The 11,560-nt window shown below is 48.9% G+C and overlaps 1 non-coding gene across 1 annotated transcript; it reads right to left on the bottom strand.

The window, feature by feature from the left end:
• Positions 1-2,565: 2,565 nt before the first annotated feature.
• LOC120975132 (small nucleolar RNA Z247) lies at positions 2,566-2,704 on the bottom strand. Its single transcript, XR_005770969.1, has one exon. It is a non-coding gene; the product is annotated as a small nucleolar RNA Z247 (small nucleolar RNA).
• Positions 2,705-11,560: the final 8,856 nt, after the last annotated feature.

Consider the following 11,560-nt stretch of genomic DNA (forward strand, 5'->3'; position numbering starts at 1 on the left):
GCCAGGTTTTGTTCCTTTTTAGGGCCATGTATTCTTCTTTCATGGCCTCTCTCCAATGTTCATCACCAAGTACTTCCTCAAGCGTGCATGGTTCACCTGGTTCTCTTGTGGAGCAGACCATACCATATTTTGTTATATTCTTATAATCAATAGGTTTTATTACCCGTTGTTGCAGTCGTGTACATCGTGGTGCTGGTGTAGAAGATCCCACGCCATCTACAGGAGTTGCACCAGGCGCCGATCCCAAGGAAGATGCGAGTGCAGCAGCTGTGTCGGGCGCCGGATCAGCTATGTCAGGCGCCGGATCTTCTGTGGCAGCAGATGCGCCACTGTCGTGCAAAAGAGGCGCGGAGGATCCAGGCTCGGCCCCCCTTGCGTCAGCCGTGGAGCCCACGCCGGTCGGACGACGCAGGTCGCGCCGCTTGTAACACACCGGTTGGACCAGGAAGCGGGCGCTCGCAGGCGGCGGATGCGTGGACGAGCGGGTTTGGCGCGGGACGGCAGCCACGCGGTCGCCAGCCGCTGTTTGGCGCGTGCCAGGCGCGGGACCAGCTCCTGCCGCACGGTCGGACGCACCCGAGGCAGTAGTCAGCGCGAACTCCGGGGCGGATCGGCCCAGGCGTGCAGTGGGTGCAGATCCCGGAGTGGATTCGGCTGACGGGTCTGCAGCTCCTGCCAGCTCTGATCCCGAGGGGGGTTTGCTCTCAGATTCTGGACACATGAAATAAGGCCCGGCTGCGCCAATTTCTTCAGGATTTTCTCGTCCATTTTTTTCTGTGCCATCTCCTGCATCATCACACAACTCATGCAACGCAGTGAGAGGGTTAGTCATCATAGAATCATCACAGTTTTGTGCCCCTTGAGTAAGCCCGGTGAGACTAGGAGATAAATGAAGAATTTCTTTTCGAAGTAATGCACCGGCATTGGGATGAAGTTCAGAGAAGGGAAACTTGGTCTCATCAAATACCACATCTCGTGAAATGTAGACACAGCCAGTAGAGACGTCAAGACACTTCACCCCCTTGTGTTGAGCACTATACCCAAGAAAAACACACTATTTTGAGCGAAACATTAGTTTGCGAGTGTTGTAAGGACGGAGATTTGGCCAACATGCACACCCAAAGACACGAAGCGATGTACAATTTGGTTTGACATGCAGTAGTCTTTCAATGGGAGTTTCATTGTTTATGACACGACTTGGAAGCATGTTGATAATGTGTACGGCAGTGGGGAAGGCCTCTTCCCAGAATTTCAGTGGCATTGAGGCACCTGCTAGGAGAGCTAAACCGACTTCGACTATGTGCCTATACTTGCGCTCAGCTGACCCGTTTTGTTGGTGAGCATGGGGGCATGACACATGATGACAAATGCCAAGTGTTTGGAAGAAGGAATTGAGTTTCTCATAATCCCCCCCCCAGTCGGATTGGACAGCAATTATTTTGTTATCAAACTTGCGTTCAACGAGTGCTTCAAAGTTATTAAAGACTTGAAACACTTCGGATCTTTTCTTAAGAAGATAGACGCAACAAAACTTGCTATAGTCATCAATGAAGCTAACATAGTATGTGTGTCTCCCAACAGAGCTAGGGGCAGGACCCCAAACATCAGAAAATATTAATTGCAAAGGTTTAGTAGAGACACTTGTAGAGATGGGATAAGGCAATTGATGACATTTTGCTCTTTGGCAAGAATCACAAATAGTTTCAACATTACGCTCACCAACAAACGGGAGCTTATTCTTCCTAAGCAAACGTTCAACTAAGGAAAAAGAGGCATGTCCTAGACGATCGTGCCATCGTGTGGACGAAAGCTTGATAGCACCACAAGCTTGTTTATTGTATCTTCGAAACTCCGAAATCAACGGGTAAAGTCCTCGAACGCATCTACCTCGATAGAGAGTTTTCCTCGTGGCCTGATCCTTGATCAAGAAGAAAAAGGGATGGAACTCAATGAAAACATTATCATCAATGGTGATGCGATGAAAGGACAGAAGGTTTTTGTTGGCACTAGGAACATGCAAAATTTTACGAAGATGGATCTTACGGGAAGGGGTACGAAAAACTGAATGACCTATGTGATGGATCCTCATACCTGCACCGCTGGTGGTGTGGATCTGATCCTTCCCTTGATACTTCTCGCGGAGAGTCACCTTCTCCAGCTCGCCCGTGAGATGATTGGTGGCGCCGCTGTCGAGATACCAGTTGGTATCCACACCATATGCTCCCTTCGCGGCTACGGCCACCTTGTCATCCTCTTTAGAAGATGCATGGTCCTCATCGAACCTGTACCAGCAGTCCTTGGCCGTGTGGCCAGGCTTGCCGCAGCTCTGACAACGGACGGCATCGGGGCGGGACTTGCCATAGCCACCACGGTGCCCCCTGGTGTTGGTGGAGTTGGGGCGCCCGGAGCAAGGGCTGGAGTTGGTGGAGTTGCCGGGACCGCCGTGCTTGCCCTTGGGACGAGGAGGACCGCGGTGGTGCGAGGAGTAGCCGCCACGTCCACGTGTGGCCACGTTTGCAGAGGACTCGAAGCCGCCACCGGAGTTCTGGAACTGGGCCACGCGCTGATCAAAGTTGCTGAGCATGGCAAAGAGCTCGTCGAGGGAGACGGGCGTGATGCGGGCGTCGAGGGCCGAGACAAGGGGCTGGTAGTCCATGTCCAGCCCATGGATGATGTAGGAGATCAGCTCGTCATCCTGGATGGCTTTGCCGGCCGAGGCAAGCTCATCGGCAAGGCCACGCATGGAGGCAAAGTAGGCGGCGACGGATTGATTACCCTTCTGGGCATTAATGAGGGCGGTGCAGATGTTGTTGACGCGGCTCAGGGACTGCGACGAAAACATGCCAGCCAGTGTCGTCCAGAGCGCGTGCGTGCTGGTGATCGCGGTCACCGTGACGAGCACCTCTTTGGAAAGGTTGCTGAGCAGGAAGCCGAGCACCTGCTGGTCCTCCCTGACCCAGATGGGGTGGAGAGGGTTGGGCTCAGAAGTCTCCTTCCCGTCCTTGTCCTTGGTGACGAGAAGAGTAGCTGGTTCCAGCATGGTGCCGTCCGCATAGCCAAAGAGACCGGCCCCTCTCAGCTAGGGCGTGATCTGTGTCCGCCATAGCACAAAATTTGTGCGGGAGAGCTTCTCCGTGACCTGGCCGTTTTGGCTTGAGTGGGAGGTGGCGGAGGAGGAAGACATGGAGGCTATTGCTACTGGAACCCTAGATGAGTTTGGAAGAGGCAGCTCTGATTACCATGTGCGAATAGGCAGAAGCGTCTTACCTCGATGAGAGGGACGCATTACGTGTTATATAATCAAGGGCGCACCTCCCTGGCAACAGCACATACAATGTAGTTGGAGATCTTCTAAGAAGATAAGGAGATTACATCTTGGAGAGCAAGAGATAAGAGAGAGAGATTACAAAGAGGTATTCGGTTACAACCTACTCTATCTCTCCTAACGATGTACGCTACCAGGTATGCGCCACACATAGGTGACACGTCATTATATGTGTTTGACAGTTGAGACAAAGAAGAGGAGATAAGTGTGGCTTAATGGTGAATCAGAAAATTCAAACATGGCACAAAACAAAAGAAACTGAAGGAAATTATGGAGATACCTCTGAAATTACGCATCTTTGCGCGGCGGCTTGCCGTTCATCTCTTCAAACGGGTCAGAAGCGTGTGTGCTAGCATAAGGGAATGTTTGCCACTTGTGAGATTTGAAATGCTGACATTGACTAGTGCCGCCATGCCCTTTTTGACCGCAACATGCCAAGGGCAGTATGGGCTTTACCAGAGATGACGCTGTCGCATGCCTTTAATCGGGCGCTAAAACCCTTGAAACAAAACTTTGGCTCTTTAACATGTCAAATACGCTAAGATAGGAGCAGTTCGTCAAAGTATTGGTAGCAATTTGGGGTATTTGGTATGCAAGGCAGAAGGCTATACATCAGCACGAGTTTCAGAGTCCCCTATTTACTCACTTGTTTATTACGAGGTACTTGGAGGAGGTGGGAGGATCTATTCCTAGTATCCAGAGGCAAGGATCTTCGAGTGCTTCAACACGCATCCAGTTTAAGTGGCAACAGTTGGTGCCGGAATTCTCAAAAATCTATGTTGATGGCACAGTGGAAAAAGCATTGAATAAATGTGTTGTTGGAGTTTCTTGTAGAGATGACCATGAGCATTTCTCAAAGCGTCGACTGTCGTTTTATATGGGAGGTCGAATCCCGAAACTCCTGAAGCTTTTGCATGTCTGGAAGCGTTAATTTTGATGCAATAATTGCAGCTATACGAAAGATTACCATAGCTATTGTCTGAGAGTCATCACCAAGCTCAAGTCCACCAATCAGCGGTGAGAGTATTGCATGATTGCAAAGGAGATAAACTCCCAAAACCCCAGTTTTTAGGCATGTGATATATGCCACGAACAGCGCGAGAACAACATTGAGGCTCATTGCTTGGGGCATTTCTAACCGATCCCCTATCCGGCGTTAGTGGAGGATAAATTCAATTTTACTCCCTTATATCGCACCTAGCTGATCCCCTAAAGCGTATAAGGGAGGATACATTTTACTCCGACCACTATCCAACCCCTAAATATACTTCGTCTAGAGGCGTCCGAGGATAAATTTTCTTCATGCAAAGGCCTCCTTGTGGACGGCCAGTGACTCACGTGTAGCTCCCTTGTCAACGGCGGTGACCTCCGGCCTCGCGGGCGACCTTGGTGGTGACCTCGAGCCTCACCGGTGACCGCGCATTGCGTCAAGCAGTTGCCGAACATCGTCAAAGCGGCCGGAGCGGGTGTACATCCCCATTATGGCGCTAAACACCTGCACAGTGGCACCCTCCCCGGTGAAGTGGAGGACGACCACCTCTATGAGCCCATCCTGGCGAGTGTGGCCAAGGACCCTGAGCATGAAGGTGACGTCGCGGGGGGGGGGGCGGAGATCCGTTGCCGCTCTCCAACAGCCACTCAAAGGCATCAAGCGCGCGCTACCAGGAGGCTGTGCGCACGACGTAGGCGAGCTCGTCGGGGGACACCCAGGCGTCATCGAGCACCTCCGTGACGGGCGTGCCGAGGGGAATCGGGGCGCGGGAAGGTGCGGGAAGCGGAGGTGGGGCCAGCAGATGGAGGAGTCGACTCGGGGGTAGTCGAAGTCGTCGCTGGTGGTGGCGGAGGACGCTCCTGTGGCCCCGGCGGTGGCACGTGGAAGGGAAGGGGAAGGGTAGTGTGGAGGAGACAATCATGAGAGGCATCGGGTCCGAGGGGAAGGGGTCAGGCGCACATGGAGGTGGTGGTAGAGTTGGAGGTGTGGTTGCCGCGGGCGCCATGGCCGGAGGAGAGTGGAGTGGAACGCCCACTCTGCCACTGGACGCGATAAGGCCAACTCTAACCGATCTTTCATGATGTTGCTGATGCCGCTGCTCGCCGCCATCAGCGTAAGCCTCGATTAGTGCTTGCGTCGCGTGGTCACCATGATCGCCACTGGCCACGGAGGCGCACAACAAGTGTTTGACGAAATGTATGAGCCATATATAACTTTATTCCGTTACGTTTAGGGGATCAGTTAGGTCCAGCCAAAACTTAATGAAGTAAAAATACTCTACCAAAGATTTACTCCGCCGGATCCTTCTTTATTTTTATGAAATCGGTCAGAGTTGCCCTTAGGCCTTAGAGATGGCAACTAGTCTTGAAGAGGGGCGCCATATCTCGCTCGCTACCCCCCTTAAATCTTTGTATTCTCATGGACATTTTGATTTACTAATCTGACTACAAAAACTATAGACGGTCGCATATATTTTAAAACAGTTTTCGAAAAGGGGCGCTTTATTACTTAAAAGGTTTAAGCATTACACCAGCCTCTGCATAACTAAGATGCACACAGCCACACAAAGTCCTCTGCAAGAACGAAAAATAGATAGGCGGAATACAAATATAGAGTCTGTATAATGCCTAAAGCGGAGGTGGGCCAATCCTATGATCATGTTGCCACCCATGTTGGATAAAAGTATCCCTTGCCGTATCCTCCAATCGTGTACACACCTCCGTAAATAGGTCTCGATTCTCCACGCGTTGTAGAAAGGACCATAAACGAGGAGTCCCGGTACATCTGTAGATAACCTGCATTAGAGAAGTACTTTTATCGTTAAAAACCATATCATTTCTACATAGCCAAAGCGACCAAATAACGGCTAGCGCTCCCACCCTAAGAAGAGTTCTAAACCTGTGATCAATCCCATGTAACCAGTTGCCAAATACATTGGCAACACTACAAGGAGGATACAAGCCAGAAGCTATCTGGATGACTGACCATATAGACCGAGCCAATTTGCATTGGAAGAATAAATGTTTTATTGTCTCATCATGATGACAAAAAACACATCGCGGACTTCCATGCCAATTCCTCTTGATAAGGTTATCTTTAGTAAGAATGACTCCGCGAGGAAGATACCATGCAAATATTTTATTCTTAATAGGTATCTTCATCTTCCAGATCTTCTTATTATTATCAACTGGCACATCAGACTGGATTAACGCTCTATACATAGACTCCACTGAGAATTTTCCATTCTCATGTAGGTTCCATCGAAATACATCAGACCCATGTGACAATTGCACCGTGGACAACCGTTGAAGCAGGATTTACCACGATTGGAGTCTAGGTCCAATTAAATCTCTTCTGAACGTCACATTTGGCGGAAATGATTCCATTACAGTGGCAATAGTATCACCCTTGTGACGCACAATGTTGTAAGAGCCGGATATTGTTCCCGGAGTGTGGCATTTCCTAGCCACTTGTCCTCCCAGAATCTAATTTCCGAGCCGTCCTTAATCGAGAAGGATCCATAGGAGAAGAAATATTTCTTCGTAGCCATTAGACCCGCCCAAAAGTGAGAATCCCCAGGCTTCCAGTATACTTGGGATACCGCCTTGGAGCCCACATATTTCCTCCTCAGGAGGGTTTGCCATACACCATTTTCGGTCAGTAATTTAAACAACCATTTGCCGAGGAGGGCCCTATTCTTAACCTCAAGGTCATGAATGCCCAACTCGCCTTGGTCTTTGGGACGACAAACCACACTCCATTTAGCCAGTCGATATTTCTTTCGCTTGCTATCTCCTTGCCAAAAGAATCTTGATCGGAAATAATCCAATCTATGTAAAACTCCTTTTGGCAACTGGAAGAAGGAAATCATATATAGTACCATATTACTTAGTACTGAGTTTATGAGGACCAATCTTCCACCTAGAGACAACAATTTACCTTTCCAACTGCTAAGTCTTTTTTGCAGCCTCTCCTCGACATGTTTCCATTCAGCATTTGTGAGTCTCCGATAATGTATCGGTATCCCCAAATATGTGATCGGAAACTAGCCCAACCCACATCCGAACAGTTCAGCGTATGGGCCTCGTCTTGAGCCTCGCCAAAACAAAACAATTCACTTTTATGAAAGTTGATCTTCAGACCTGAGAGTTGCTCGAATGCTGATATTATTAATTTCAGATTTCTCGCTTTCTCGAGGTCATGATCCATGAAGAGAATCGTATCGTCGGCATATTGAAGTATAGAGAGACCACCATCAACTAGATGACTTACTACTCCATCAATTTGGCCATCAACCTTGGCACGCTCAATCATGACCGCTAGCATATCCGCCACTATATTGAATAGCATGGGTGATACCGAGTCACCTTGTCGCAATCCCTTCTTTGTTTGGAAATAGTGTCCAACATCATTATTGACCTTAATGGCAACACTACCTCCAGAAACGAAGCTATGGACCATAGCGCACCACTCTGCAGAAAATCCTTTCATTCTGAGAGTCTGTTGAAGAAATGGCCATTTGACTTTGTCATACGCTTTTTCAAAGTCTATTTTGAGTACCACCCCATTCAACTTTTTCCGATGTAATTCATGGAGTATTTCATGAAGGATAACAACTCCATCTAGGATGTTTCTTCCTTGCATAAAAGCAGTCTGTGAAGGACGAATCACATGTTCAGCAACCGAATTTAGCCTAGTACTCGCAACCTTCGTGAATATTTTAAAACTAACATTAAGGAGGCAAATAGGTCTATATTGTTGTATTCTTTCAGCCTCATTAACCTTAGGTAATAAAATAATCTCACCGAAGTTTAAGCGAAACAATTCCAGATGGCCAGCATGTAGGTCGCTAAACAAAAGTAGGAGATCCGACTTGATGACTTCCCAGAAGTTCTGGTAGAACTTAGCGGGAAAACCATCTGGACCCGGGGCTTTGTTGTGCTCCATTAGGAAAACCGCCTTTCTAACTTCCTCCTCGGAGTATGGGGCTGTTAGAAGGTCGTTTTCCTCATCAGAGACCTGGGGGATGTCATCCATTCGGGACTCATCCATTGAGAAGTTACCTTCCTCTGGGGCTCCGAACAAATTTTTATAATAATTAGTGATATAAGATTTAAGTTTCTCATGTCCCTCAATCATGCCCTCATCCTGTTGTAGGGAATGAATAATTTTCTTCCGGTGTCTGCCATTGGCAACTCCATGGAAAAATCTAGTATTCGAATCACCTTTCAGGATAAATTGAGAGTTACTATGTTGGTACCATTTGAGTTCCTCCTCACGCAGCATGCTAGCTATCTGTGCATTCGAATGACTCTTGATCTCGATTTCATGCTCAGATAGAGGTCTAACCTCTGCCAAGGCTTCTAATTCATCAATGATAGATGAAAGACAAAGCTTCTCCTTTTTGAGGATACCCGCAGTGTGCCTAGCCCAACCACTAAGGAACTTACGTAATGCACGAATTTTGTTGTTCCATTTGTGTATTGGGGTAAGCCCGGCAACCGGTTTATCCCACACCTTCTTGACCATGTCATGGAATCCATCCCGATGCAACCAACCCAGTTCAAACTTGAACTTGCGTCTGTGTTGCGGTCGTGGCAATCCAGTAGTTAAAAGGATGGCTGCGTGGTCTGAGATAGCCTCTATACGAGGTAGAGTGCGTACAGAAACCATAGGGAATCTGGATTCCCAGTCGGTATCCATTAATACGCGATCTAGTTTCTCATATGTCGGTTCTGGAAGACTGTTCGCCCAAGTGAACTGTCTTCCAATCATGGAAACCTCTCGCAAATCTAGACTGTCTATGACAGCGTTGAAAAGGAAAGGCCAATGATTATCAAACCTACCTCGGCTTTTCTCATTTGGAAATCGTAGCAAATTAAAATCCCCACCGATAAGAATGGGGTAGGGATTCTCCTTCGCCAGATTAACCAATTCACGGAGAAAATCAGCCTTGAACTCATCCTGGGCTGCTCCATACACAACGACGAGGGTCCATGTGAAGTTGTCGGCTTTGTTCCGGATATGGAGTTTAATGTGGATCTCACCATCCGAACTAGCCAACACATCCATAGTCCCCGTGTTTACGCCAAGTAAAATGCCCCCAGAACGACCTCGAGGTGGCCGAGAAATCCAAGTATAGTCTATCCCGCCAGAAAGACGGTTAAGAAGACTTACTGAGAAATCACGTCTCCCCGTTTCAGATAAAGCCAAAAAGTCTAAATTGTGTTCCCTATTACATTCCGCAATGAATAGATGTTTAGCCAAGTCACCAAGACCTCTGCTATTAAAGAACATGCCATTCATGAGGAAACAATAGGAGATTTAGAAAAATTCGCCCTCTTAGAGGATTTACGACATTTTTTTCAAATGGTCCGACTTGGATTTACGACCGGAAGCTGTAAGCTCAAGCAATGAGCTAAGCCCGGGTTCCTCCAAGCCCATGTCCGAAATCTCCCCTACTACATGAGCGAGTAGCTGACCATCTGATGTGGCATGCAGCTCCTCCTCATCTAGATGTGAGATAAAAGATTTGCTAGAAACTCGTGGAGTAACCTTCAATCGGTCATATTCCAAATGTTTTAAAGCATTTGTCGAAACAGAAATATCATTCTCATTATTTCCTAGACTAACACCCACATTATTCAACTTGGAAACGATGGATGTATTAGAAAAAGATAAAAATGATTTGAGTGATGACGAAGTACCTTGGTTGTCGAGGTTCTGCACCGCTTTACGCCGCATAGCCTTGACCAAAGAGTCCTCGTCAGTGTCCATCCTTCCATCGTCGGCCACCGCATGACGGCCACTTCGGCATGTAGGTGTCATTCTTGGTGAAGGGTCTCGCACAAGCACCGCCGCTGGAGGGGGGGATGTGGGTGTAGTAGCAACCACCTCCCCGGCAGTCTCGGCACTTCCGAAGATGGCCCGACTGGAGGAGCGTGCATGGATGAGGCAGACACGTCCGGCTCCGCCTGAGACTGAGGAGCGGCCGCGGACTCGTCCGGCGCGGACAGAGACCTAAGGGCAGCCGCGGGTGCAGCTATGCACGGCTGCACACTTGGGGGTAGCCCTTCACGTCCAGGTTCACTACATGCATGCATGGGTAGCTCCACTTCCCCCAGTACGTGCATGCATGGGTATCTCCACATGAGCTGCATGCCAATTGGCCTCAACCGTAGCCACAGGATGCCGGCACCCCGCATGCGCTGTACCATCGGCAGCCTGCACCGGCTCGGGAACAGCCGGCTTAGACGCTGCCGTCCGCGTCGACGACGGCGGCTGCGACGCCACCTTAGCAGCTGGTTGTAGGTGTACTGCAGAAGAGTCCGGGCGCCCCGCCGAGCCGCCGGTGACTTGCTCCGACAGGAGGGCAGCGGACTGCGACGATGCAGGCCGAGAATGCGACGACGGCTGCGATGCAACCACAGCCTGCAGTGTAAAAAGCGAGGACAACTCCTGTCGGTGAACCCGAGGGGATCTTTCGAGACATCCAGGTAACGTGGAATTGACTCTAAGATCCGCGGCAAGCTCCATACCTCTCGGCGTCTGCGGCGCAGAGTTAAACGAAGTGACTGCCAACAACACAGGACCACCTCCCGTCGCACCACCAGAGCCAACAGTCGGCAGCTCCTGTTGTTGAACTTGAGTCACATTAGTGTTATTCGCCGGGGCAGAACTAGACGACGGATGGTTGGATGGGTTCCCGGTGTATTCCGATGTGTCCATCTCATTATCCTTTTCCTTGGCGGCACTATCATCATCAGCATCATCACCCTTGCGTCTCCAAACGAACGGGACAAAATCAGGGTCCGGAATGTAACCCGCCGGCTCCCTTCTGAACGAGAAAGTGTAGCCCTTAAGCTTAACCATCACATCTGTTGCAACAAAAGGACCAGCATCGTCGTTCTCCTTTGACAATATCTGAGAGTTGGTCATAGCCACGAGAATACGTACAACACCACGAGGACGCAGGCTAAGAAGATCGACATCCAATGTCTTGCCCATCAAAGTACCAACAGCCCATAAGCCCCAAAAATGTTGGTCGTATATATATACTCCCTCCGTTCTTAAATATTTACCTTTTTAAAGATTTTAAATGGACTATCACATACAGATGTATATAAATATATTTTAGAGTGTAGGTTCACTCATTTTGCTCCATATGTAGTCACTTGTTGAAATCTCTAGAAAGACAAATATTTAAAAACAGATGGAGTAGTATATTATTTCGGCAAAAGTAG

The sequence above is a fragment of the Aegilops tauschii genome, chromosome 2 (assembly GCF_002575655.3).
Source record: "Aegilops tauschii subsp. strangulata cultivar AL8/78 chromosome 2, Aet v6.0, whole genome shotgun sequence".
NCBI classification, from domain to species: Eukaryota; Viridiplantae; Streptophyta; class Magnoliopsida; order Poales; family Poaceae; genus Aegilops; species Aegilops tauschii.